Below are 25531 nucleotides of genomic sequence, written 5' to 3'. Positions count from 1 at the left end.
ATTGAAAACCGAACCCCTATTGTTGCACCGATGACGTCATTCCCTAATTGAGCTCGTTAACACGCTTCGCGTGGCGTGCAACCACTGTGAGGTTTAAGGTTATTGACCCTGACACAAATGGGTCACGGGCAAGTGTAGAGATGCTTATGAGCTGACAGATGTGGATATCCTGGTTATTAACTCAATTCGAAATTGAAATACATATATAATCCAGAGGAACGCGATGTCAGTCTATTATGAAGTGTATGACAATAAAGGATACTTCACTGTTGATATTAAAAATATAAGAATGAGTTTAAATTTAAAATCTGTTTGGAACAATAAAAACCGTAAGAATAAAATAAAAACTGAATTAAAAAAAAACTGTATAAATGTTTCATTTAACTTTACTCACAATATGTTAAAGAGTAAAGAAACTAAAGAAAGGACGCTTAGCACAAGGTATTTTATACATTTCATGCCTGTTCCTATGTCTATCCCTCGCGCGTAATTATATTGCTATCCCGTCTATGATGACCGCTGTCAATGACACTATGCGAGCGGGAAAACAATATAATTATGCGCGTGCGATAGAGATAGGAACAGGCGGATTAATGTACGAAATTCCTGGTGCTGAGCGTTCTTTCTTTACAAAAACAGATTCACAATACATCAATATGAAATGTGTGCATATTTGGCCCTGATTAAAAAAAGATTTGAAAAAAAAGTAAATAATGAAATGAAATTATAAGTCGCACAGTGACATGAGGTCAGTGCTCCAGGAGCTAGAATCTGGCAATGCCTTCGAACGCGTCCATTACTAACCCAACGAATGCGTTTAGCGAAGTAAGTTAATCTGCAGACCCGAATTCCTAAAAAAATAAAATGTCCCCACTTACACAGACATTCGAAATCAAAAAGCTATCGCTCATGTCGCTCAGCGAAAGTAGCATTAAACATTTTATTCTAACAAGTTCAATTTGCGTTAATCCCATTCGGAATTAATATTTCACGTAAGAAACCGTCAAGCTTGCCCTTTCTGTTCCTAAGTAAAACACAACAGACGACTAACAAACAATGCCCCGGCTCTCTGTTTCCACTTTTGACATATTTTATATAATGTATTGAGATTAATGTTTAGACTTCAACCCCAACATTTCTATAACGTCTATATAATCCACAAAATGAAAGTTTTTAAACTTACAAACTTAAGTAGTTTTTCATAACTTGATATATGAAAAAAGTGCACAAATTAACGGATACATTAGACCGTTTGCATCGAACAACGAAAGTGACGTGATTCATGCAAAGTGGTCAACATGGCCACGATGTTTGTTGCACTGATAGAATAAAGCTATGCGCGTAGAAATTAGCAGAAAGGATTTTTTTAACGTCACATGGTACCCACGCAAAGGCGACCTTTTAAGCAATAGCGACCGTACTAACGACCGCTGTCACTGTAACGTTTCATTGATCTCCCTTGTGCCTCTGTTTTCGTTTTACTGTAAGTTTCTTTGAATTTCCTAACGTAAAATTAAAATGGCGCTACTTTACTCCAATATTTGCACCAAAACAGAATCGGAGCATAATTACAGATAAGAAAGCAAAGAAAGCCCATTTACAGGGTTTGTTTCATAGGGATATATTACTTGTATGTCGCTCGAAACTGTACACGCAACTCGTAATAGATGTTTGTCAAAAACAATCAATAAGAAAAGTGGGCATCTATCTAGTTACTTGTCTTGCTTATAATTTGAGCACCTCTAAACTAGGTATGAAATTTGCTACCAAGTAATTATACCATCAGAGTATGCAATAAAAGTGTCATATTGAGAGCAGGCAGAACGTCTGAGCCTATAAAGCAGAGAATCTATGACAGACCATTTTTTATTCCGGCTTTATCGTAACATTCTGAATATTAACTTGGTAACGGCCGATAAAACGATCATCGTAGGCGCACTGAAGATGAATGTTTATGACAAAACGAGCACGCGTATCATCATTTCTATGTTACAGACGCGTCGTTGCTAACTTATTAACAGATAGAGCTACGGCTAACCTGATAGTCACTAAGGAGCCATTGTAAATAAACAATTAATTAGTAATTGTTAATAAATAATTTCGCACTTCTTTACGCACCTTTAAAGTTCACTTAAGCATGTTGACCCTTGTAGGTCTTAACTAGAAGGGCTCGCTGTGTTTACAGATTACGGGTAAGGGATATACGAGGCGTCATTTAGGAGCTTTAGCAAATTTGTGCCTACGTCGGCCATTTTTTAAATTAAATGTCAGTGGAATCACCACCACCTCTTTTGCCTAAGTACATTTTTTGTCGTAGTATATGAGAATTGTCTTCTACGTATATTATCTCCAAGTCGTTTAGTAATAACAGTGTCAGGAGTGCAGCTTTTAACTTCGAATTACAAATCAACGATGAATCATTGTGCGACAAATCGCTATTGTGATAAACTGTGAGTCGACAGAAAAACGGCTCTACGACGAACATTTGGTCGAAAGATCGAAATTCGATAGATTGTTACTCGACAGAACGCTTTTGCGACGTTTGTTCGAAGGTACGGAATTGCGTGAATTGCTTGCCGACAAATCTGTTTCGCGATTCACGTTTGTTCGAAAGATCGGTATCGCGATAAACTGTTGCTCGGCAGGACGCTTGTACAATAGAACTCCAGTGCGACGATTATCGATCTACTAATCGATTTTGCGACAAACGCCTGTCCAACACTACTGAAGGGCGAAAAACTATACTCAAATAATACTGATCGATTTTGCAATAAACGCTTTTACAAACTTCTTTTATGCGGCACATTGACATATCTTGGCCCTATCAAACATAACTAAAACATTCGTGCGCATTAAAAGTAAATCAGTAGGTACTATATACAGTCAGCTGCAGACATAACTGACCCCCTGCATAGAATTGTTTGCGCGTTTGACAACGAATAACTCGACTGTAGGGCAACTGCTATATGCTATGGTAAAATAGTTCGTCGCAATAGCGCTCTGTCGCACAACCGTTCACCGCACGTTTGTAATTCGAATTTCACAGACGGTCTATACTTAGGCCGCTATTATAATATCATAGAAATGTGATCATTAGATATAAGAGTCATTGAAAAATGACAAACTTATAATGGTGTAATTTAACAAATTCAACGTATATCATCATGATTGAAGGATCCCCTGTATGTGATCATTTCTATGATAGTCTAATTGTGGCCTTAGTGCCGGAATCAATCTAGTAACGTCAAGTCCAAAATTACACAAAATTCAAGTAAGCATAATATTTTTAATTATAATATTTTTTGTCAATAGGTACTTCGCGGTGATATGTAAGTGCAGGAATTTCCTCAACAGTCTGAACTAAATATCTTCAGACGGACAGACTTTTCCTGTATTCCATTGCCTCACTTATTTGTTTTGCCTTAGAAAATAATACAGAGAAATAAATATCGAATTTCTACTTAACGGCTTTCCGAATTGCACGACTAATTCCCGATTTTATGACCACTTCGGTTTGCTTCTTAATGAAGAAGCGGGCTCGCCTCGAATTCCCTCTAATTAAAAGAGCTCGGATGACTGTAGATAAAATATGTACATATATATGTAGGTATTCTCTATTAATTAAACTATCTCTCTAGTTAATCTCTCAGACTTTCAATTGTTATTTTTTGCGTTCGTTTTCTTTCCGGTAAGAGAAGGGTCATATAATCTATTGGTTCCCTTACATTCCAAGATTCTTCTCTTTCTGCACAGAAACTTACAGTTTTTTCGAAGTGTTACACGTATTTATTCTCGCGTCAAATATTATACATAGGTACATAGGTAATCAAATCATAATTTAGGTACATAGTTCCTGGAGCCGCTGTTTCATACTACTAAGGAGTTATTACTGGTGAACCGGACGTCATTAATGCTCGAGCTCTCAAGAGCCTTAAACAGGTCGGATTTCAGTACGTGGAGCTAAAGTGCTCCCATAAGTTACTTTTAAGTAGTTATAAGCCTAAATATATTATTACTTAGAAAGCAGAGCAGACGGTAGAAGCCTATGATTTAAAATAACCTTTTAAAAATTAGGGCAATACTTTAGGTATATGATAGTAAATAACTTAACGAGTAAATAACTTAGTAAATCTAATACCATATGACTACATTTTAACGCCTTTTTTAATGAGACAACAGTAAGTATGCAGAATCTCTGCTCCATTGGCAATCGGAAAGTGAGTCGATTTTACCTTGCATGATTGTATTAGCGGCGCTTAGACACATACTGCTTAATTAATTTTTAACAAGCAGAAACGTCCAAGCTTAGAATAAATTTAAAAGTGGAAAAACTACTGTCTTGGGTGACGTGACTTGAACTCCACGTCCAGATCCAGAGGTCGTGAGTTCAAGTCTCACCCAAGACAAACATCCTGTTTAGTCGGGAGTGACCCTGCCTACAACGCAGGAGGGATTTTATCACGGGATTCAAATCCTGGTAAGGGCATTCACAGATATTTGTTGCTGAATCATGGATGTTTCCTAAATTTTCAATTATTTATCTATCTATTACCCACAACACAAGCCTTATTAACTGTTAGGTTCGGTTGTTTTTTTTTTTGTAAGATTGTCTCATAATATTTATTATTATTATTTATTTGCGCAAATAGACACCGGAACAGGCAACTAAATCAAAGCTGCATGTCACTCAGAACACTGCCAAAGTTACCATGTACGCAGATATTGATAGACGTAACTTACAAAATACTATTACGGCGGTTTGAAGCAACTAGCTCTAAAATTGGCCTAAATTTTGTTAATAGCGGCAAGAACAGCAAACTAACGGATATTGACAGCAAACTCTATAAAGTAGATTTCGTTGTTTCGACGTCGTCGTCTTAATTTGAATAGCAAGCAGTTGCGGCGTGGGTCGAAGAAGGCAACCAAGTTCTGCAGTATTTTGTGTCTAATGTAACCTAGGTTATAATACCTACCTGTTTTATAAAAGCAATATCGTAGAAACAGAAAATTATTATTATCATGTAGTCGCGAATAAGCATAGTAGCTTTATAATTAATATTTATTTGATATATTTGAGTTTTGTTACTAGCTATCTGAATTGCGAACAAATTTATAAGCAAATTTTTAGAAATTAAACAAGTTCTTCTCCAAAATTTCGTTTTTGATACAAGCATTTATTGCTGACTGTACTTTTCTTTCCACAGACAACTAATACTCATCGAAACAATTCTAACAACCCCAAACACAATTAGGTTGCGTTGATTTATAACAGAGTTCCAATGATCACCTCCTGCCTCCATCATCATATCAGCTCGATGGTACCATAATATTGCATTGTCACCCAACTGACATATGTATAACACTGGGAAGTGATTCAAATTTAACATGAAAGAGTTGCCCCGTACAAACAGTTGCATACCGAGAGTCTGTCCAGTAATTTAGAGTGTGTGTTTAGTGTGCCTGTCTTTCCGAACAGACTCTACATACGTTGCGAGTTAAATAAAAACTTGTAAAAATATGTTCTTTTTTTCAACACTAAATTTTAATTTTCAGCCCAAATAACCTCGCGTTTTTAAACAGAAAGAGAAAAAGTGAAGGGCTGTTATTATTCACTTCATTTCGACAAGCATCCATCACTCGTTTAACGAACGGAAGGATTATTTACAACCTCTATATTTTAGGAAATTGGTTAAATATGTACATTGTATTGAAATATTAATCATCAAAATCGGTTAGTTAACTATTGAAATAACACTTACATAATAACGTACATACCTAAACGGCTCAAATTGTAAGCCTTTCCTCTATCGGGTAAGACGATATTGAAATGATGTAAAATTTTGAAATCCCTTTTACGAGTTTTCGGTACACTTGTATTGTTTCCGAAATACACAATATTTCAGTACTCATGAGTTTTAACATAAATATGTAATTGCTCTTTTATAGCTACTTTAAACCTCGCGCGAAAACGCTCGTTAGTGTCATGGCGTCCGTTTGTGACGTCCGTATGGATTACAATCAATGAGGTGGTTGGTGTATGCTGCTCAAAGATAATGATATAATATGTCATGGAGCGATGACGTCATTGGTTGGTTCGCGATTGGAGAATTTTACACTTTTATTTTATTAAAACATAATTAAATTTGGATTTTTTTAAATTATATCAGCATATCGGCAGGTGACAAGCAAAACTTACAAATTACCGTAAAGTGGGGCTATCCGGTACAATTTTTGGAGTAAATCATCAATAACTCCATATTTTATATCAGTAATAAATGTTTTATACTTTGAATGGATAAAACGCGTCTTTTTCATCATTATATGTACTGCACGTTTGAATTGTTAACACAGAACTAGTAATAATTTTCAAAAGAGGTGTGGTGTTCTCAAAGACCTCATGATTGGGGCTTTATGGAAATCGATGGGTCTCGCACTGGTTTTGGCTGAATTTTGAAGTTTTGTGTTGTTTTAAACGTTACTAGGCCTATTTGAGACGCTTCAGAAACGACTGCATAAGGAATTAAAAACAGGGTAACCATAATTTTTACATAAAAAAAATCACATAGTTATGCACAAAAGATTTCCGAAAATCTTTTTTTAGCTGTAAAATACCTTTAATTTAACTATAATCACATGTATATGTACCCAAAATGTGCACTTTTATAATTACATAATTTACAGCAGGAAATCAATTTAAACAAAGAAATAAAAATGAGAAAATCTTAATAAATACATTTTAGTCAAATCAAGAAAGAATATTTTTCTTTTCCTGTCTCTAAACTCTGTATAATAAATTACTAAAGTGTATGTGGTAAATCTAATATGGTTCTTAAATTATAGCAGGCATGAACAGGCGTCTCAATAACAGTCCTATCGTTCGCAAATTAACTTTTTTCTAAAGTCCTCTTAAAACATATGAAACCTAACTAATGCTTCTTAAATACATAACATATTGGATAGATTTTTGTCCCTAGGCGTCCCTAAATAAAGCATGGACAACCTACTTCCATAGAAATATTTACAAGGTGGGTATTTGTTACTTGAAACCAATCAACCCCAAAAATCGTCTTAAAAAGCCCCACTTTATAAAATCGTCAAAATCAAATGAAAAATAAAGGCCTAAAATTAGCATATAGCTTAAAAAAATCCAAAGAATATGTACTATTAGGTATGTACACTTAAAAAAGCCTTAACCTACCACGAACCAAAATCTGAATAGAAGTAAGACGAGGTTCAATTACACTGATTTTCCGACAATGCACTCAAAATGTTTTTTAAGACATTCACTACCAACGTTTTCGTAGCGCTAAGCTCGTAACCGATCCCAGCGTTTTCCCGCTTTGTAGAGGAAAGTCACTAAGAACAGAGAACCTGCCGAGCGGGTTTCCGGTACATTTTACATTAAATTGACAATTGTCAGACGAAGATCTACGTGTCTACTACTGCCATAATAGGAAGTATATGGGTTCAATTCTTATAATTTTTAGTTTACAAATAGCCCCGTGGTTCTCGATTAGCCCCATTGTACGGTACTAAAAAATATTCGAAGCAAAACTCAACCTTATTATCGTGTCAATATAACCATTATGGCTATGAATATGCCAGCTTTTTTACCCTGATTGTGATTACTTAATTTCCGTTCATTTCGTACATATATAAGTAGTGAACCTGAAATACAACTCTTTTCCCCCTCATTTCCCATCACATATTACACGTAGTGTAGTTGGCCCCCCTGCCTCGCAATTTAGCGAATAAAGCGAACATGTAGCATTTCCACGAAAATTTACGATCCTTATGGGTATTGCTGACACATTGCAGAGCATTCATTGTGTAGAAATTTCTTATTATAACCATTCAACTCTGAAATACTCATGCAGCTTCGTGGGCAATAGGGAATTGAGTAAAATTACTAGTAAGTGTATCTTTTATACGTTATTATGAAGAGTACAAATGTTATTAGGTATGGTTGCGAAGAATGTGTTGGGTGTAGCGTTTTCAAATATAAAATTGTGTCACGTCCGATATAAGCTAGGAACATAGTCTCGATCAACGAGGCTCGTCCGCGAACGCGCCCGAACATGATTGGCACGATCTAGACGAGATCACGTCCGACCGACCAACCCGTGTGAACCGTGTCTTGTACGATTCGCAATGCAACTCAGAAACAGTGATATATTAGCCGATCCTTTTATTGAATACCTTGGTGCTTCCTTTAGATATATATGTAGGTACATTGATAATTTTCTCAGACACACATACAGCTACACTTCTTAGTTTAATACTTTCCCACGGGAACATAGATATTTATCTACTTATTAAGCGAAGTGCCGATTATTACTACTACCTACTAATACTAGAATTGCGCGAAGTTATTAAGAGGAAAAAGGACGGCCGCTTCTCCATACAAACGTAGTGCTTATTTTCCTCTCTGGATACATACATTATGGAAAATATTTTTGCATTGTATGATTTATATTAACCATAGCTATGCCCCTACGTTTAACTTTTTTTAGTTTCTTTTTATTATTGTAAACATTAGGAGCGAAAAAAGGATTTCATACAATTTTTTTAATTCCTCTAACTCTTATAATAATAAAAAAATTGAAAAAATCAAACATACGGTCATAGCTGTGGTTGAAATACAACAAATAGTGTCAAAATATTTTCACTAATGTTGATATCCAGAGAGGAAAATGAGGACTACGTTTGTATGAAAAGGCGATTACGCGCGGGTCCTCCACTTTCGTCTTAAGTAGATGGGAATCTTTTGTTTAACCAAAACTTTGCTAAACATTGTGATGAATGAGAAATAAATAATGAAGATCGTATAAAAGGGCGGAACAAAAGGGAACTATCTTTTGTCTCCGCGGGACGCTGAGGATCAAAGTTATGATTTACGTTGCAGTCAAGTCCACGCTTGTCGTCTTCTATTTTGAATTATTATTTACCATTTTTTTGTATCGTTGACGCGGCTGTATCTTGAAAAAGCCCGGGTTATTTACCTCAAAAGTACATACCTAATGTTATTAAGTATTTAAATAATCTCAGTCTTAATAAGAATTAATTTATATATTTTTTTATATCATAAATATATGTTTTTGTAACAGACACTATAAATACTATAATACTTTTTGCGTCGATAGATAGCCCATATCTGTTCATTTTTATATGGAGTAGCTGCCACGTAAAATGCTTGTAAACGTTTCAGAAGTTTAGCACACTAATATGTTTAGAAATGTAACATTTATGTAAAAAACACTGTAATAATATATTTTTAAAGCCCAACCAAAGAGACTTGAAGGAACTGTCGTAGGAATATCATTCGACGTGACGGGTATAGTTGTTATGTAAACAACTATATAATATAGCACAAGACTATTGAGATTAGTATATACCTAGAACATTTTGTAGCAAAAACGAGGGATTGACCAAATGAAATATCGACATAACTGTTATCGATATGTAGATACTGTGAAGGTTTCCAACAAATATCCATGCTCATCACACGAATAAATGCCCTTACCAGGATTTGAACCCGGGACCATCAGCTTCGTAGGCAGGGTCAACCCACTAGGCCAAACCGGTCGCCGTTTTTATCTTTTGTATTCCTTTGTAAGTGTTTAAAAGCCTAACGTAAGAAAATAAATTTAATAAACGGAGAAGGTATGCTTATCAATAACAGGTTAGCCAATATTTCATGTTGTCAATCCCTCGTTTTACCTAAAAAAAGCGGCCAAGTGCGAGTCGGACTCGCCCATGAAGGGTTCAACAGTATAGTTCTTACACCTATAGTTTCGGAAAAAAGTGGCTGTGACTTACGGACGGACAGATAGACAGACATGACGAACCCATACGGGTTCCGTTTTTTGCCATTTGGCTACGGAACCCTTAAAAGTTCTAGATACAGAAATAGACTCATTCTTCTCAGTACATTAAACCCAGAGACTGGACAAAGAAAAAATAAGAGTATAACCATACCCAATAAACGTCTTTTTCCTGATCTACGGAATTACGTCAAAATCTCATTAATATTTATTACTTATTTCCGAGTGTGATTAGTCTCTTTAATTAATTTGTGCGCGGGCGAATGTTATTCATCCGATTACAAATATACATAGCAGTATTCACATGTGTACTATTTACTCACAAATGCTCTTAAGAGTTCAAAATAACAGGTTTTAAAAGCTTTTATTTAATGTGCCCTATTATGTATATTATTTTGTTAGCGTCAAATCTTGGAAGCTAAATTTTACCCACTTCCCGATTTCCGATTGAGCCGGAAATTTGCATACATATGCAATATTATGGTACCATCGAGCTGATCTGATGATGGAGACAGGAGGTGGCCATAGGAACTCTGTGATGAAACAACGTACTTAGCATAATTGTTTTTGGGGTTTTAATTGTCGCGAAGAGTATTATTTGCCCGTGATAACAAAAGTACAGTCAGCGACAAAATCTTGTGCCAAAAATGTTTTTTTTTTTTGCCAAAAACTTATGTATTGTAGTCTTCTTTATTTAGCTTTTTATCTGAGATTATATTTTGTCAAATGTGCTTTGGTACTGGAATTTCTCCGAGTTCCTGTAATTGGCTATGTATACCGTAGGTACAATATGTTTCTTATAAATTCAGCAGATGGAATTCCTCGAATTAATAATAATAATATCATACGTGTTTATATATAATCGCCATCCGAATCTCATCTTAAACTGTATCCTCTCCGTCGTACATCATAAATTTCGTATGGGAGAATTGTTCGTAGGTATGTATACGTGAATTAAACACTTGTAATAATCATTATCGCGTAAATTACTCGTGAACGTAATCCCTATATACACCCCTGCGAAACAGAGACGTTTGTATGCACATGCTAACGAATGATCCCATTTATCTCCAACACTGCTTGACCAACTTGGTATTAGTTCTAATTAGTAATCATTGAACTAAGCCACGAATGGACAAACGGACATGAGAAAACTATCAGAGTCTAGTCTAGTCTTAAGAAGCCTAAAAAGGTAAGTTCTGGCTTCTACTTGTTTCGTTGGTTTCAGTTTTGCCAATGAAACCAATATCAATTTCTTTTATTTGTCCGCTTGTTTAAGTATATAAAATTTGTTTTTTTTTTAAATGTTAAATAGCCCTAATATTTCATGTTGTAAAATATTTTTTTGGCAAAAGTTTCGTTTTTGGTACGAGCTTTTATCGCTGACTATACTTTTCTTTCCACAGGCAACTAATACTCATCGAGATATTTTTTAATACTTTACTACAACTAAACACATTAAGGTTGCGTTATTTTATCACAGGGTTCCAATGGCCACCTCCTGTCTCCATCATCAGATCAGCTCGATGGTACCATAATATTCCATTGTCACCCGACTTACATAATGTTTGCAAATTTCAACTTCATCCGAAACCGGGAAGTAAGTCAAATTTAACTTGCAAGATCTGAACCGTATATACATAGGTACATTGCAAATTAAATAAAAGCTTCTAATAAAAGCATTTTGAAGCAGCCAGAGCATTATTTCGGTAGTTTCGGAATGAATTTTGGATTTTTATTACTGAGATCACTAATTTCCCGCCACCTTCAAAAATTTTAACTCATCCAAAATTCGCTTCATGCAACTACTGAAAGATAAACTACACTTACAAAAAATGTTATCTACGTTTGTAACGAATTGTTTTTTATTTCAACCTATAACACATTTTATTGGAATTCGCGGCTATAAAGGAAAAAAATATCTGGGTGTGGGCTTGTGAAGTAATGAATATCTTCCGTTACAACCAGTACGAGGGGTAGAACTGCTCGGACCAAGGTCGTTGGTTCGACGCTTGGGCCCAACTTAAAGGCTTCTGGAAAACATGAGTACATACCGAATATGGAAAGAGCACCTACCCACTACCCACCTACACTTTTTGGCTCGTCTTTAATATATTAAATAGGTTTTTATTAAACTTTATAAATCGGTCGGCAACGCGCATGCGTCCATAGGCTACGGTGACTGCTTACCAGGCAGGCCGTATGCTTGTTTGCCACCGTCGTGGTATAAAAAAAAAATCGTTAGTTGCCGCCAGTTTTATGTTGATGTCTCATGTGTTTTAAAAGGTAATAAAGAATGAATCTTTAATCATAGATATAAAATTAAATACTGGTTATTATAAACATTATTAAAAGTATTCCCTTATGATTAAGAGACAAATTCATTATTGCGTCTTCCAACTTTCATTGTTATTGTACATTTTTTGAAAAATCTGCTTGTATGGTATAGGCGTTGATTACGCTTGCTACAATCCGTCTACTGCACTTTTTATTTAAAGGGCTCCCTAACGTCAATGACCTTCGATCTGAATCCCTCAGTTTTCTAGTGTTTTTGTAGCTTATCATATTAACAGCAACGGCTTTAAGCAATATAGTATCCCATTTTTACTTCAAAGTTCACTGTCTTCGAGATATTTGGCATCAAAGTTGAACAATTTTGGGTCAAAAAACTGGTTTTCTGGTCATAACTTTTGTGTTAATTAGTTTAAAATTAAAACCTCTGACCAGTAGGGGTAAGACGGTCGGTTTTCTATCATCTATCATCATGCCTGTCACGTTCTTGCACGTATGTAATTGCGAAAGTGACGCATGATATGACAAAGTGATAAAAATACGACCATAATGCCGCCGCAGTTTGTAGAGACGTCAAAGACGAACCCAAATGTTTAGATTTCGTACATGTAAAATCCTTCACAGCAATCGAGTAACGAAGAAAGTGTTTTTAGACAATGTTTAAAAAAAATGTGTTAATTTCTTTCAAAATCCGGCAGACCAGAATGGAGATAAAAGATTGAAGAACTGATAGCCGTTTGTCTTATAATTCTATCTATAGTGCAAATATAGGAGTAAAAGTCGATGAAAACCGCGGGGAGCCCCTTAAAGGGGCCGAATCGATGCCATATGCAGTATTTTATTTAATTGGAGCGGAGCGCAACCATGGCCTAGTGGGTAGTGACCCTGCCTACGACGCTGATGGTCCCGGGTTCAAATCCTGGTAAGAGCATTTCTTCGTGTGATGAGCATGGATATTTGTTCCTGAGTCATGGGTGTTTTCTATGTATTTAAGTATTTATAAATATTTATATATTATATATATCGTTGTCTAAGTACCTTCAACACAAGCCTTATTGAGCTTACTATGGGACTTAGTCAATTTGTGTAATAACGTCCTATGATATTTATTTTATTTTTATTTTTATCTAGCAAATGTAGGTACTCACAACAACAGCTATGTCAGTCAGATATATAGATAACTAATATATGAATTTTATCTCACGTCTGTTGAAATACACTAAGAAATACAGCGACTACAGAAATACCTAATATCCCTCACATTAGCGGTTCGCTGCCTCCTGCATCTTACTCATGACGCACGTGCATTTAAACCGGTTTCTAAGAGCGGGGGCGCTTGGAATTCTGGAACTGCCGACTGAGCCGTTGCGTGTTGCACCTAACCATCATAAATTGAGCCTTTCACCATGCACGCTATTACAGCATAGAGTCCTAGCTTAACTGGCCAAGTAATAGCCAGGCCCAACCATAGTGACTCAGCGAGTTCAGCTCGAGTGCTCCTGAGTTTGAAATAATAGGAACTTATTTCAAAGTTTCGGTCCATATACTTAAAAAAAAATACTGGCAAGGTTAAACATATTAAAATAAAGCAATGATCTCTCGAATTTTCGAGTATAAATTATAATAGGTATATTCAGTCTAGATAATTCCAAATGCATCCGACTTTTACCTACACCCACTACATTAGCTATTTTGTTTACCAAGAGGGCAAAGTTGTTGTTTAACCCTTCGTGCTAATATTGACATCCGAGCAAGCGAAAAATTCCAAGATTGAACTACAAGCATTAAACCGAGTAAATCACAAAGTTTTCCACCACACCAATGCAACGAAAAAATGTAAAACATTACAACTCAATCCAAATGAACGCTCTATTAAATATAGGTACTTATATATCATTCAAAATCATCACTTAAAAGTCAATTCCGTATTTGCATTACATTACTTTGCCACCCTTGTGGATAAAATGCAACTTACTCATTAGTTTTTGAAGAATAAAAATAGCCTTTACGATTCGGCGTTCTGAAAAAGATATTTTTCAGGTATCATAGTTTGTCATGAATTCCAAACCTCATTGTGAGCCGAATGTTACCACCTGCCTACTTTTTTAAAATGTAAAATGCGATAAAGTTACATCCAATTCAGGTCCTTATATCCCCATAGCTACATTCGTAACACCTGCATATGTGTTGTGGCCGTTATTCGCGGTACACGCCGTCCGTTACAAATAACTAACGAATTATAGGTAGGTATGTATTCATAGTAACAGACATAGTGCGTTCTCAACTCATATCTAATAATCTCCTTAGCAGGGTCCCCTGTGGTTGCCATAGAATGAGACAGCAAGCGTGGTGGCAAAAGTGTAGGTTTTATAAAAGAGCCGACGACTGTATTGTAAGGATTAGGCAAAGTGGGAGCTAAAGGAAATGAATGGAAAGAAAAGACGGCTTATCCTAGCAACAAGCAAAGTACCTCGTCAATACGAAACGACCGCAATGAGTATAAAAAATCACATGGATAAAAACAAATGGATTCTGAAATAGTACATTGTAGGAGAGGCCGGAAAACCGCATAAGGATGGACGAGTGAGTATAAGGGCCGATGCGTTAGTGGAGGCCCTCAAATAATACGAGTCCATCTTTAGCGTTTCCGGCAGAGGAATTACATAGTGCTTTTCACGGCTACTGTGAGGAAATAAAAAAGCGGCCAAGTGCGAGTCGGACTGGCCCATGAAGGGTTCCCTACCATTTATGACGTATTAAAAAAACTTACTAAATCTCGTTCAAACCAATTTTCGGTGGAAGTTTACATGGTAATGTACATCGTATATTTTTTTTAGTTTTATCATTCTCTTATTTTAGAAGTTACAGGGGGGGGGACACATTTTACCACTTTGGAAGTGTCTCTCGTGCAAACTATTTTAGTTTAGAAAAAAATTATATTAAAAACCTCCATATCATTTTTGAAGATCTATCCATAGGATAAACAACACGTATGGGTTTGATGAAAAAAAAAATAGTTTCAGTTCAAACTATGGGAACCCCCAACTTTTTTTTCTATTTTTGTGTGAAAATCTTAATGCGGTTCACGTTTTTACATCTACATCTTCTTACCAAGTTTCAACAGTATAGTACTTATAGTTTCGGAAAAAAGTGGCTATGACATACGGACGGACAGACCGACAGACAGACATGACGAATCCATACGGGTTCCGTTTTTTGCCATTTTCCTACGGAACCCTAAATCATTTGCATAACTAGAAGTACTTTAATAGAAATTAATATTTAAATTGGCGTGAGGACAATTGTTTAAAGAACCCAATGTATTTTTGCCAGAAACATTTATATTTTCTTCACTAGAAGAACCCATTTTTATAGCGTAGATACGTGTTTCTTGTATTTTTTAGTCAAACAGAAGTTACACAATCCAAATCAGTAAGTATTTTCCGATCCCACCTTTTTTACTTTTTTTATCACTTTTATGAGGCGTTTTTCTGTTGTATGCTTCAAACCGACTCTAAATTTAGAAGCGTATTTGCTAAAAAAACCTCAAATAGCTATAAAAATAAAAACGCCTAAAGCGTGAACTGAATGTCCAAGCCATAATTGTAAAAAAAATAACTTAATGTTTTTGACGTAAAGTAATTGGTCCTATAAATAACCTAATTTTATTTTTGAAGGAAAGAGTTGCGCCATAATAAGACCTTCTACCATCACCAATGACAGATGATGATAACAATGATCACCAATGACAGATGATGATAACAATGAAACATTGTAGTAGTGGTGGTTCAGGTGCTACAGCTATTGCCTACTTTCCAGCTTGGTTTTACACCATCTATTGCCACATTTCCGAACAGTGGCGTGAAAAAGTAATTATCTTGCTAGAATTTAACAATAAATAAACATTGTCGATAAAACAGTCCGAATCAAATGGGAATCAAATTAATCCTAATTAATTCGGACCAGCATAATGGTGAAGGTTTATATGAATCCACAAATCAGACCAAATGATTAGTAGCGAACATTAGATCTTTCAGAACTGAATTCCATTGTATTGTCCAATACTAAGATGTCGAGAAACGACGGAATGAGAACGCGGTTGTATTTGTATATATGCTGAGAGGGATCCTATTTTAGCGTCCAAATTTTTTTTTTATACCTGCATGCCTTATTTTTTTATGTACTATGTTGTGGCGTTAAATAAATATATTTTCTTTCTTCCTTATTGCCACCTATAACTCGATTTTGACATTTTAGGCCAAACAAATCATTGTTTTTGAAGATATTAATTTCCAGCAATCTGAAATCGTTTTAATACCTTCATTTTGCCCTAAATGCGTGTAAGCCGAGTTTGAGCAATCCCAGGAGGTGTGCATAAATTATATACATTACAAATTCGACGAAGTATAGAAATAGATAAACTCGTATGTATTTAATAACATTAGCAATGCGTCTCTTCTCTCTCACAATTTGACAGTGACTGAAACTAGTTTAACTACAGAACTAAATTATTCGATAGAATCACAGGCCAATTCGAACGTGCATTGACATCAAACCGATATTCAATGATATTGGAATCATGTCAGTTAGCTGTCATTCGCACAGGCGTCTCGTTCGCACTAATACCTGTGCAGACAAATATCAAAGAAATGAACGCGCGAATGACAGTTAGCTGATATGATTCCAATTAATTGGCCTGTGTACAGTCGCCATAAGATATATCGAAGCGGCCAAGGTACTCACAAATATCTGAACACGCCTCTATTCGTCAAGTCAAGGCGTTAGACTGCGTGTTCAGATCAAGGTTTGGGCCGGTTTTATAAATTGCGGTAAATACCGGTTTACTTCGAACTTTAAAAACTATATTGTAACATAATTTAACCGGTTCATTCGATGAGCGATGAAATGGCCGGCCGGCTTGGTGGTGTGCCGCGTAAGCAGAGACACTGACATAGAAAGAAACCGGTTTTTATTGTTCTAAATCGGTTAATCTGACAAGTACTTTATGGAAATGTTCTCCTAAACCCGGTTTAATTGTAACGGTTTAACGAACGATACCGAAATAAAAAGGTTTGACGCTAAGTACATGATAACGGTTTGGAAATTTAAACGGAGCCTTGGTTCAGTTCAGATATTTATGAGCACCTCGGCCGCTCCGATATATCTGATGGTGTCTGTAGTCTGTCAAGCAAAGTATGTCAGTAGCAATGTACAGCAAAGTGATGTAGGGCAACAAAAAGCAATATTGCGATGGTATTGCGTTAAGAAAAGCAGCAATGTACATCGAACCCAAACATGTAATTATCATAACCTCAAATTTTACAAATATTTACGCACAACGAGCGTGATTGTGTGTGTATTGTATAGGTACTATATTTACGTATATTTAAAGAATTTCATATTAGTTCAGTAAAGTTTATCAAGTGATTTGGTTAAGGGACAGTTTCAGTTATGGATATATATAAATCAAGTCTAAATCGCTGCTAACATTTTATTAAGTAGGTACCCCTACTACCCCCTATATGTATAGTTTAAGGTTTTAAAAAACTACATCAGAGTTTAACTATCAATACAAAACGGAAGCGGTCAACCTTAGATAATTAGTCCTGAGCCTGAGTCCCACTTCCATTAATTAAGGGAACAAGTTCAAAAGGAATGGAAAACAAATTACTTATTTTTAATCTGAGATATTTTCTACAGACTTCTCACAATTGTACTTAAAGTGAGACATGAGGGTTATTTTTCTTACAATTTTTTTTAACGTGCATAATATATTACCAATTTATAAATTGAAGCGAAAACTACTTGTAATAAAATGGGTACTTAATCATATTTATTGAGGTTTATACCTCATTAAAATAAAAAATTCATGTCTTTATGCATTCTTGAGTGTACAAAGGTTATATTTTATAATTGTAGGTACATTCATTTGTAGGCGTTTTCGTATTATTATTTTTTACTTTCAGGTACCTACTAGTACTTATTTCTTTGTGCATTTTGTTGTCTTCACATTACTTTTTATAAATATAAAGAAAGACACCAAGTGCTCTTTAGCAACATTTGTTAAAATATAATTTCATGAATTCCGATATTATGTTTTGCAAAAGAACCTGACGTATGTAAGGGTTTTTATTTATTCTGTGAAGCCTCAAACATCAATAAATATTGATGTTCGTTTTAGGTGTGGTAGAGGTACGTCAATTTAGGGTTTGTATTATTAAGTCGGAACGTATTGCTTGGATAATTTCCGGGAGAGTTCGTTTTAGCACATTAATTCAGGCATTCTGTATTAATTATTAGTCTTATGTTAAAAAAGATTAATGAATGCAGGTGGCTAGTATAAGGGGGGTGGCTGGAGATAGGAAAGTTTACCCTAGTTACTTAATTTATCCCTGTAATCATTCTTAACGGTTGTGTTAGGTACATTTGATCTATATGTCGGAAAGTCGTCACAGATAAATTAAAATGTGCAACTTAGTTTCCCAAATTGCGAAATATATACATGAATTAATTTATTTTTTTGTGCGGGTATTTCTTTATTATTGGGAATCTTCCTGGGATTACCGAGAATTTTCCCAACGTTTTGGAAACTTTTTGCAACTTGCATGTGATACAGTATAAGAAGGGTCCAAAAAGACGAGTGGCGTGGGTTCAAATGTGAGCGGGATCCGCAGGCGTAAGCGAACATTGTAAGAGAATACGCCATGAACATTTTTCGACTTATACATATAATACGTATTGGATTCACAGGATACTGTTGCAAATACATACATATTGGTCTGTTGCCGGCAACTCCGATCGCGTGGATTTTTATATGGGTTCTTGTAATTCTTCATAAACATTGTGCAGCGAATATAAGTTGGGTTAATAGTTTAACACAAGTTTCATGACGCTCGCACAAATAAAAAAATGTTAAAAGCTTTTATTTCACTTGACATGTCCGTATGTAACGAACCTTTTTTTTTTCAAATCTTGCAAACTATTTTTCCGATAGTGCTAAAAAATTGCATACATATGTAATTCGGGTGACAATGCAATATTATGGTACCATCGAGCTGATCTGATGATGGAGACAGGAGGTGGCCATAGGAACGCTGTAATGAAACAACGCAACCTAATTGTGTTTTTAGAATTGTGTCGATGACTATTAGTTGCCCGTGAGAAGAAAAGTACAGTAAGCGACAAAAGCTTGTACCAAATAGGAACTTTTTGCCAAAAACTTATTTTCAATACTAACTTTCAACATCCCCTCAGGTACTGTCAACCCTCTTAGAGAAAGTTTTTTATACACAATGTGTCTGTGTATTGTTTCATTCCCTATTAATGAAGTTTCAAGTCTCTAATTTGAAAAAATATTTCAACGAATAATTTTTAAAAACGCTGCAATTACTTGTTTTTTGATAAAATATATTTGTACGAAGTTTCAGGTCCAAGCTTAAAATAAAACTTGTACCAATTACAAATTTTCATCCCATATTTAACATAGGGTTGATTTTTTTAAATCGCTTTTTATTTGTCTTGATAAATAAATATAACTAGATTTGCAAATGTCAGCTTTCTATATTTAGTAGTTTCGGCTCAACGTTGACGAGTCAGTCAGGACATACACTTTTATATATACAAATATATATAAGTAAGGAAGACAACAAGGTACTGTAAAATGTGTAAGTCATAATAAAATAAAGGTTATACAGGCAAAGTGCGGACCTTCTTCATTATCATCCCTTGGGTCATTTAATTTCTCATGTTGGCATGTCATTGTCACTAGCAAGCCCCGACTAATAAATCTTAGAGTGGCTTAGCTTTAGCAATTAATTTATCGTGTAACTCAACCACAGACAAAGCTTTAATAGATGTCGTACGCACAGCGATTAGTTTGATAAAATACTCGCGTCGTTTTTTTAACAGGAGTAAAATACATTTTATTTTGATTAAGTTAAAAAAAATCTCTTTCTCCAACTTCTAACTCAATACAAGTACAGTCGGCTTCAAAGATATGTTAATAAATTTCGCATTATTACATTACTATAGTACTATATTAGTTTAAAACATTTAGCCCGTGGGGCTTTAATTAATTTTAACTTTTTTCACCAACTGCAAAAAATAATAACTAGCAAATAATAACTTGCATATAATACATACAGTCGCCGTAAACCATTTAAATAAAATCTCTTCTTCTTTGCTGTGTAGTAAATCGTTACTTACATTTCCAGAAAAATGTAGCTCATGATTATTGACATGCAAAGTAGATGCTTACATATATGCCGGTGGCAAATCGATTTTATAATTATAGTGATAAGCAACATCATAAATGACTTTTTGGAGGGCCTAATACAAGTTCGAAATATATGGATTCTATTCTCCCTGTACCTTTCACGCCATTAACAAAAAGAAAGAGACAAAAAAGTTCAAACGTAATTCAACATTATATTGACGGTTTATAATAGACCCCCAAAAAGTCAGACCGCATCGTTCCAAAACACCCTACGAGTATTCATTCGTAATAATTAATTACCTAATTTAAAAACTGTTTAAAATTTGGTAAATATGTACCATATTTTAAGTGTTTTATTGTACAAACAAAACAATTAACTTAAAAAATACAAAGATAACTACGTAAAATAAATTCTACTTTTAACGATCGACGTTCGATTTTTTCAGTTATACCTTCCAAATATGTTTTCACTGGTGATGTGAAAAGTTTTGTGTAATTCACGAGACCAAAGTTATTTAATCTATATTATAGAATCTTTCGTTTGCACGGGTCTCAAAATAAGCTTTCGAAGAAATATCAAACTTTGCTCTCTTGTTGTACAAATAATTAAACACAAGTAATAATTTTAGATAAAGGGTCACTTGATATATTTGTAATGCAATTGAATCACCCTTGGCTACTACGAGACGAACATCGGACTCGTTTTAACAAGGAAACGGGGCCAATGTTTAATTTTAACACAGTAGATTAAAATGAAATATTTTCTTTATATGACTATATGACATTGGATCTTTCATTGACTTCTGATAAAAAAATTGTCTAGCGTGTTTTTCAACATTTAGCTATACTCCGCCGTATTAAAACATCGATAGACCATCCTGAAACTGCGCTGCCTAAACGCCTACGGCCAAAATCCGCTAGTGTGGGGTGGCTCTTATATATCTAGCATAAATGCAACGCGTTATGGGCCACCCCACGCTAGCGTCTCCCGAGCGTCAGCGTCTACTCAACTCTATGGCTGCTGCTACGCAACGTTGGCGCAACTGCGCAGCGACGCCTTTTTCCATAGCGCTGATTCCGACGCTCAAAATACGATATTGTCTCTAAGTATGGCCAGATATTGGATATAGGTGCAACATGTTTATTTTTAATCATTTATTTTGATTTTAAGGCATGTATGGTATTAAAATACTCAAAAGCTTAATAGTCTCGTAATTCAATACAGTCCAATGGGTTCTATAGGTAAGATCTAAACAAATAAACAGTCCCACGGGCAAAACGTCCTTATTTACCTCGTTGTTTCTTCGGAAGGAACCATTGTCGAGTAACGGCATCGTTAAGGTCTTATTCGTCGAATTTTGTGTGACAAATTGTATTTTCATTCGCCCAGAATTCGTTAACTTTTATTTTATTTCCACGTCTATGGACAATTAGCTAGTTGGTACAAGTAAATTTCTTTGATAACGGGTTTCGCCTAGTCGTTGACACTGCTTACGACTACAAAGCTCATGGGTTCGATTCAGAGGTACCCTTGCGGTTTTTAGACTAATTGATTAAATCGTGTACTTATCGTCTACTAAAGGAATGTAAATATGTAGATATCTTCATTTAAATATCATAAAAAGAGCAAACAATCTCATTTTTAGTAGTTTTACTTTTTTTTTAATTTTTTTTGCACCCTTACCTTACTCTGAAACTACTTTTACATTTAAATTGGGTTATGTATGGCTAACGTATAAACCCGAACCGTTTCGTTGTCTTTAATGTGTAAAAATATTACTTATATGTATTTCTTTTCTCGTTGACCTGCATGACATACTCGTATTAATGTATATCTGGTCTCCCGCACAACAGGCCTAGCCGAGTGCTGGCTCTCTACTTTATCTTGAATCTTTACCATTTAAGCTACTAGGCCAAGTTTGGTCTCGTTTCCGTATAAATCGGGGATGTCGAATTCATTTATGGTATCATATTGACACCATTCCAAAGTAAAAACATATGAAATGTACTTTTTTAATTCGTCTTTACGCTTAAACCGATGAACCATTAGTTAAAATTTGGTATAGACATAGATTGAGTTCCGGGAAAGAACATAGCCTAGTTTTTATCCCAAAAATATATCTTAAAAGTGAAGTGAGGTGCGAGTTGTATGGGAAATCAATATCCGCTGAACCGATTTAGATGAAAACTACATCTTTCATTTAGATGAAAATTATACCTGTAATGTTGACTTAGAACCTAATATTAAACAATTATTGACCGCAGACGTCGCTGACGCTAAAACCTATAAACGTTTTTCAAAATATCAATTTCTAATTAGCTTTAAGGAAAATTGTTTTTCAACTTCCTCTAGAAACCTGCATCAAAAATCCAATCTGCATCCAAGAGATTTTTATAAGCCTACCTACAGCCATTTGGACTTATTGTAATAAATGAAATCGGTAAGACAATGATCTACTATTCTTGTCACATAAATGCCATCAAAATATAATTTGTTTGCGTTTTCTTTGAAAACTCGACCGTAAATAACATCCCTTTCGATTTTCGAAGATTCGTATTGCTAAGCTCCACGGGGATTTCTCAAAGAAGACTTTCTAGACTCGATACTCAAAATTTAATTATAAGCCTTTGTTTTTGAAGCCTAAAGTAGTTTTTTATTTATGCCTCTTCAGCCAAATTTATTTGAGAGGCTCAATATAAATGTCTCTCGAGCTTTAAAAATGTTGGTGGTGTTAAATAAAGCCAACCTAGTAGTGTAGAAATATTTAATTTATTGCAGTAATCAATACATTCTAAACCAGAATATTCTGAAGGGTGAAAATATGATTCACACTTTATTCTTATTTGTAACCTAAACTAGGTCCGCCAATAGCAATACATCAAGTTTAAGTATTCTTATGGTAAAATGCACTGTCAATTATCGTCGTTCCTATGGAATCTTCAATTAAACATAAGAATGATTCTGTTTATTGACTTTAATGCATTTAATATTCGGTAAGTCATCATCATCATCAAAAATAATCACAACGCGTAGCGTGGTAAAAATGTTAACTTTTGTTGATTATAATTTCCATATTATATAGGTACGGGGTGAAATCGTTAAGTGTGGCCAGGCGATTATTCCGTAAATATAACAAATATAAGAAAACTTCAAACTGATATCGAAAGTGCGTTACCCAATAAGTAAAATTATATTTATAACTTTTTTTTTTTAGAATTAAGTATGCGTTACTTATGTGTCTACCTACCTGCCTACCTCTACCTACAGTATGCATCTTCACAAGATACCAAGCTAAACATGCACGTATGAAAAGTTTTAAGATAAGAGATGCAAAGTTAACGGTTCTACAGTTATAGCTTACTCGTAAGAATATGAGTCTTCTAATTAGAAAAGTCATGTGGAACCTAATAAGTACCCACAGGTTACGATTAAGTGTCCATGCTTTGTGATCAGGGGCCCATTTTTCGAACGGTATTTGGCTAATAATAGTAGTCCACGAACTGTCAAATCGTATGGGTTGCCATGGCAACACACTAATAATATTATACTAATACCGTTCCAGAAATGGGCCCCAGTGGTGGTTAGATCTAATTAAAAAGAATTCGCTAAGCATTACAGCTATACATTAAACATTTAAGTACAATGGTTCCAGCGGAAAAGCTGGGTTTAAGTCAACAACAACAACAACTAACCGCTCCTAAACTTGTTCAACTCGCCCCCGTACCAACTGCTCGTGATGAAATGGCTACTAATTTGTTCTCATCAGCGTCGATAGACCTAAGCGAACGACAAACTGAAATTTATTTACACTTCACAGTTCTTGAAATTGAAGTGCAAACGCATGCATTCAAGGAGGTTCCTGTTGCACAACACGAGACAATCAAAGTAATGCGATAGGCAGTTGATAACACGCGGTGACAATAGCTTTGTGAGTGTCCGGCGGGCAGGTTCTGAGAATCAACTTATTAAATAAGTTCTTTGTTAAACCTGCGATCGCCGCCCGCGCACCGGGAATGCAACTCGACCGCTCCGCGCTCGGTCCATAAAATATACATAGACCACACACCAAGGAATGGACATTGATTAGTCATCAACTGATTACCATGTAACTATTTACATCGCACGCTTCGTAGAAGTCTCTGCTTGACCGGAACACGAAATTAAACGTTTATTTCACACTGCACATGTTAAAAAAAACTAAAAATAGACACAATTCAAGAAAAGTCCGTTTAACTTACCCGTTTAACGCGAGCTTCGTTCAGTCATGCCTGCGAGCTTACACAACAACACCAATAGTTGTTAACTTTGTTAAAGTTTGTCGAAGTTATCACTGAAACATGACGTTAACTCTCTTAAAAAGTACATTAATGGTCATTAAGAAGTAAATCGAGTCCTGCAGTTAAGTTATAATCGAGATATTTTTTGTTCGAAACAGGTTTTGAGCGGCAGAAAGCGAGTTTAAGTTTGTGGCGGCGCGCGGAAACGGGACACGGCCGCCCGAAGGAAGGTGGCGCGCGATATGACGGGTGACGGCGCGGCTCGGCCCGTGGCCCGCGGTGGCGCTCCACACAGCCAGCCGGCGCCGGAGCGGCAACGTCGCGCGCAAAGCCTCTTCCATAACACCATGGCGTCATTGTTTCATCATAGATAAACGGCTCCCGTAGGAAGACGTTTAGAAACACCGCGCTGCTCTAAACGCACGGCCGGCACCACTTCCAACTTTCAAAGCTCCGGCTTGGGACACCTTCATTTCATACCTATCCAACAGACGCTAACAAATGGGTAGTAACCTAGCTAAAGTAAAATTTGCCTGCTTTCTAGGTCAAAATATATTTTATTTAGAAGGATGTCAAGGTCCGGAATAGATGTACTAAAGGACAAAGGGCCTATATTGTTCCCGTGGGAGTTCTAGATTGCGAAAAAAAGCTATAACTCCCTAAGGAGATATAGATTTTTTTAAATCTCTAACTAATTCTTACGGACCACGTAGGTTTACTTTTAAAATACTGACGTTTCTTATTTAATATTTTAAAAATATTTAAATTCATTAATACATATAAGTACACAATTTTTAATCGTGCTTGAATAGGTCGGACTTCGATGTTTAACCTATCAGACTATGACAATATGGCGGACGAATGTTTGAAATGTTAACGTACCTATTTAAGATTCATTTTGTTTAAAATTTAGTTTTTTTCT

At 35.5% G+C, this 25531-nt stretch overlaps 1 protein-coding gene across 2 annotated transcripts in view; it reads right to left on the bottom strand.

Annotated features, from left to right (window-relative positions):
• LOC133534230 (carboxyl-terminal PDZ ligand of neuronal nitric oxide synthase protein) overlaps positions 1–24898 on the bottom strand; it is a 201798-nt gene extending 176900 nt beyond the window's left edge. Inside the window, exon 1 of one of the 2 annotated variants that reach the window (XM_061873419.1) lies at positions 24571–24898. The gene's annotated coding sequence lies outside the window, so the exon portion shown is untranslated. The remainder of the gene's footprint in view (positions 1–24570) is intronic. The other variant, XM_061873492.1, reaches the window with a different exon arrangement.
• Positions 24899–25531: the final 633 nt, after the last annotated feature.

This window comes from Cydia pomonella, chromosome 1 (genome assembly GCF_033807575.1).
Source record: "Cydia pomonella isolate Wapato2018A chromosome 1, ilCydPomo1, whole genome shotgun sequence".
Classification (NCBI taxonomy): domain Eukaryota; kingdom Metazoa; phylum Arthropoda; class Insecta; order Lepidoptera; family Tortricidae; genus Cydia; species Cydia pomonella.
This window is presented reverse-complemented; position numbering and strand designations above follow the sequence as displayed.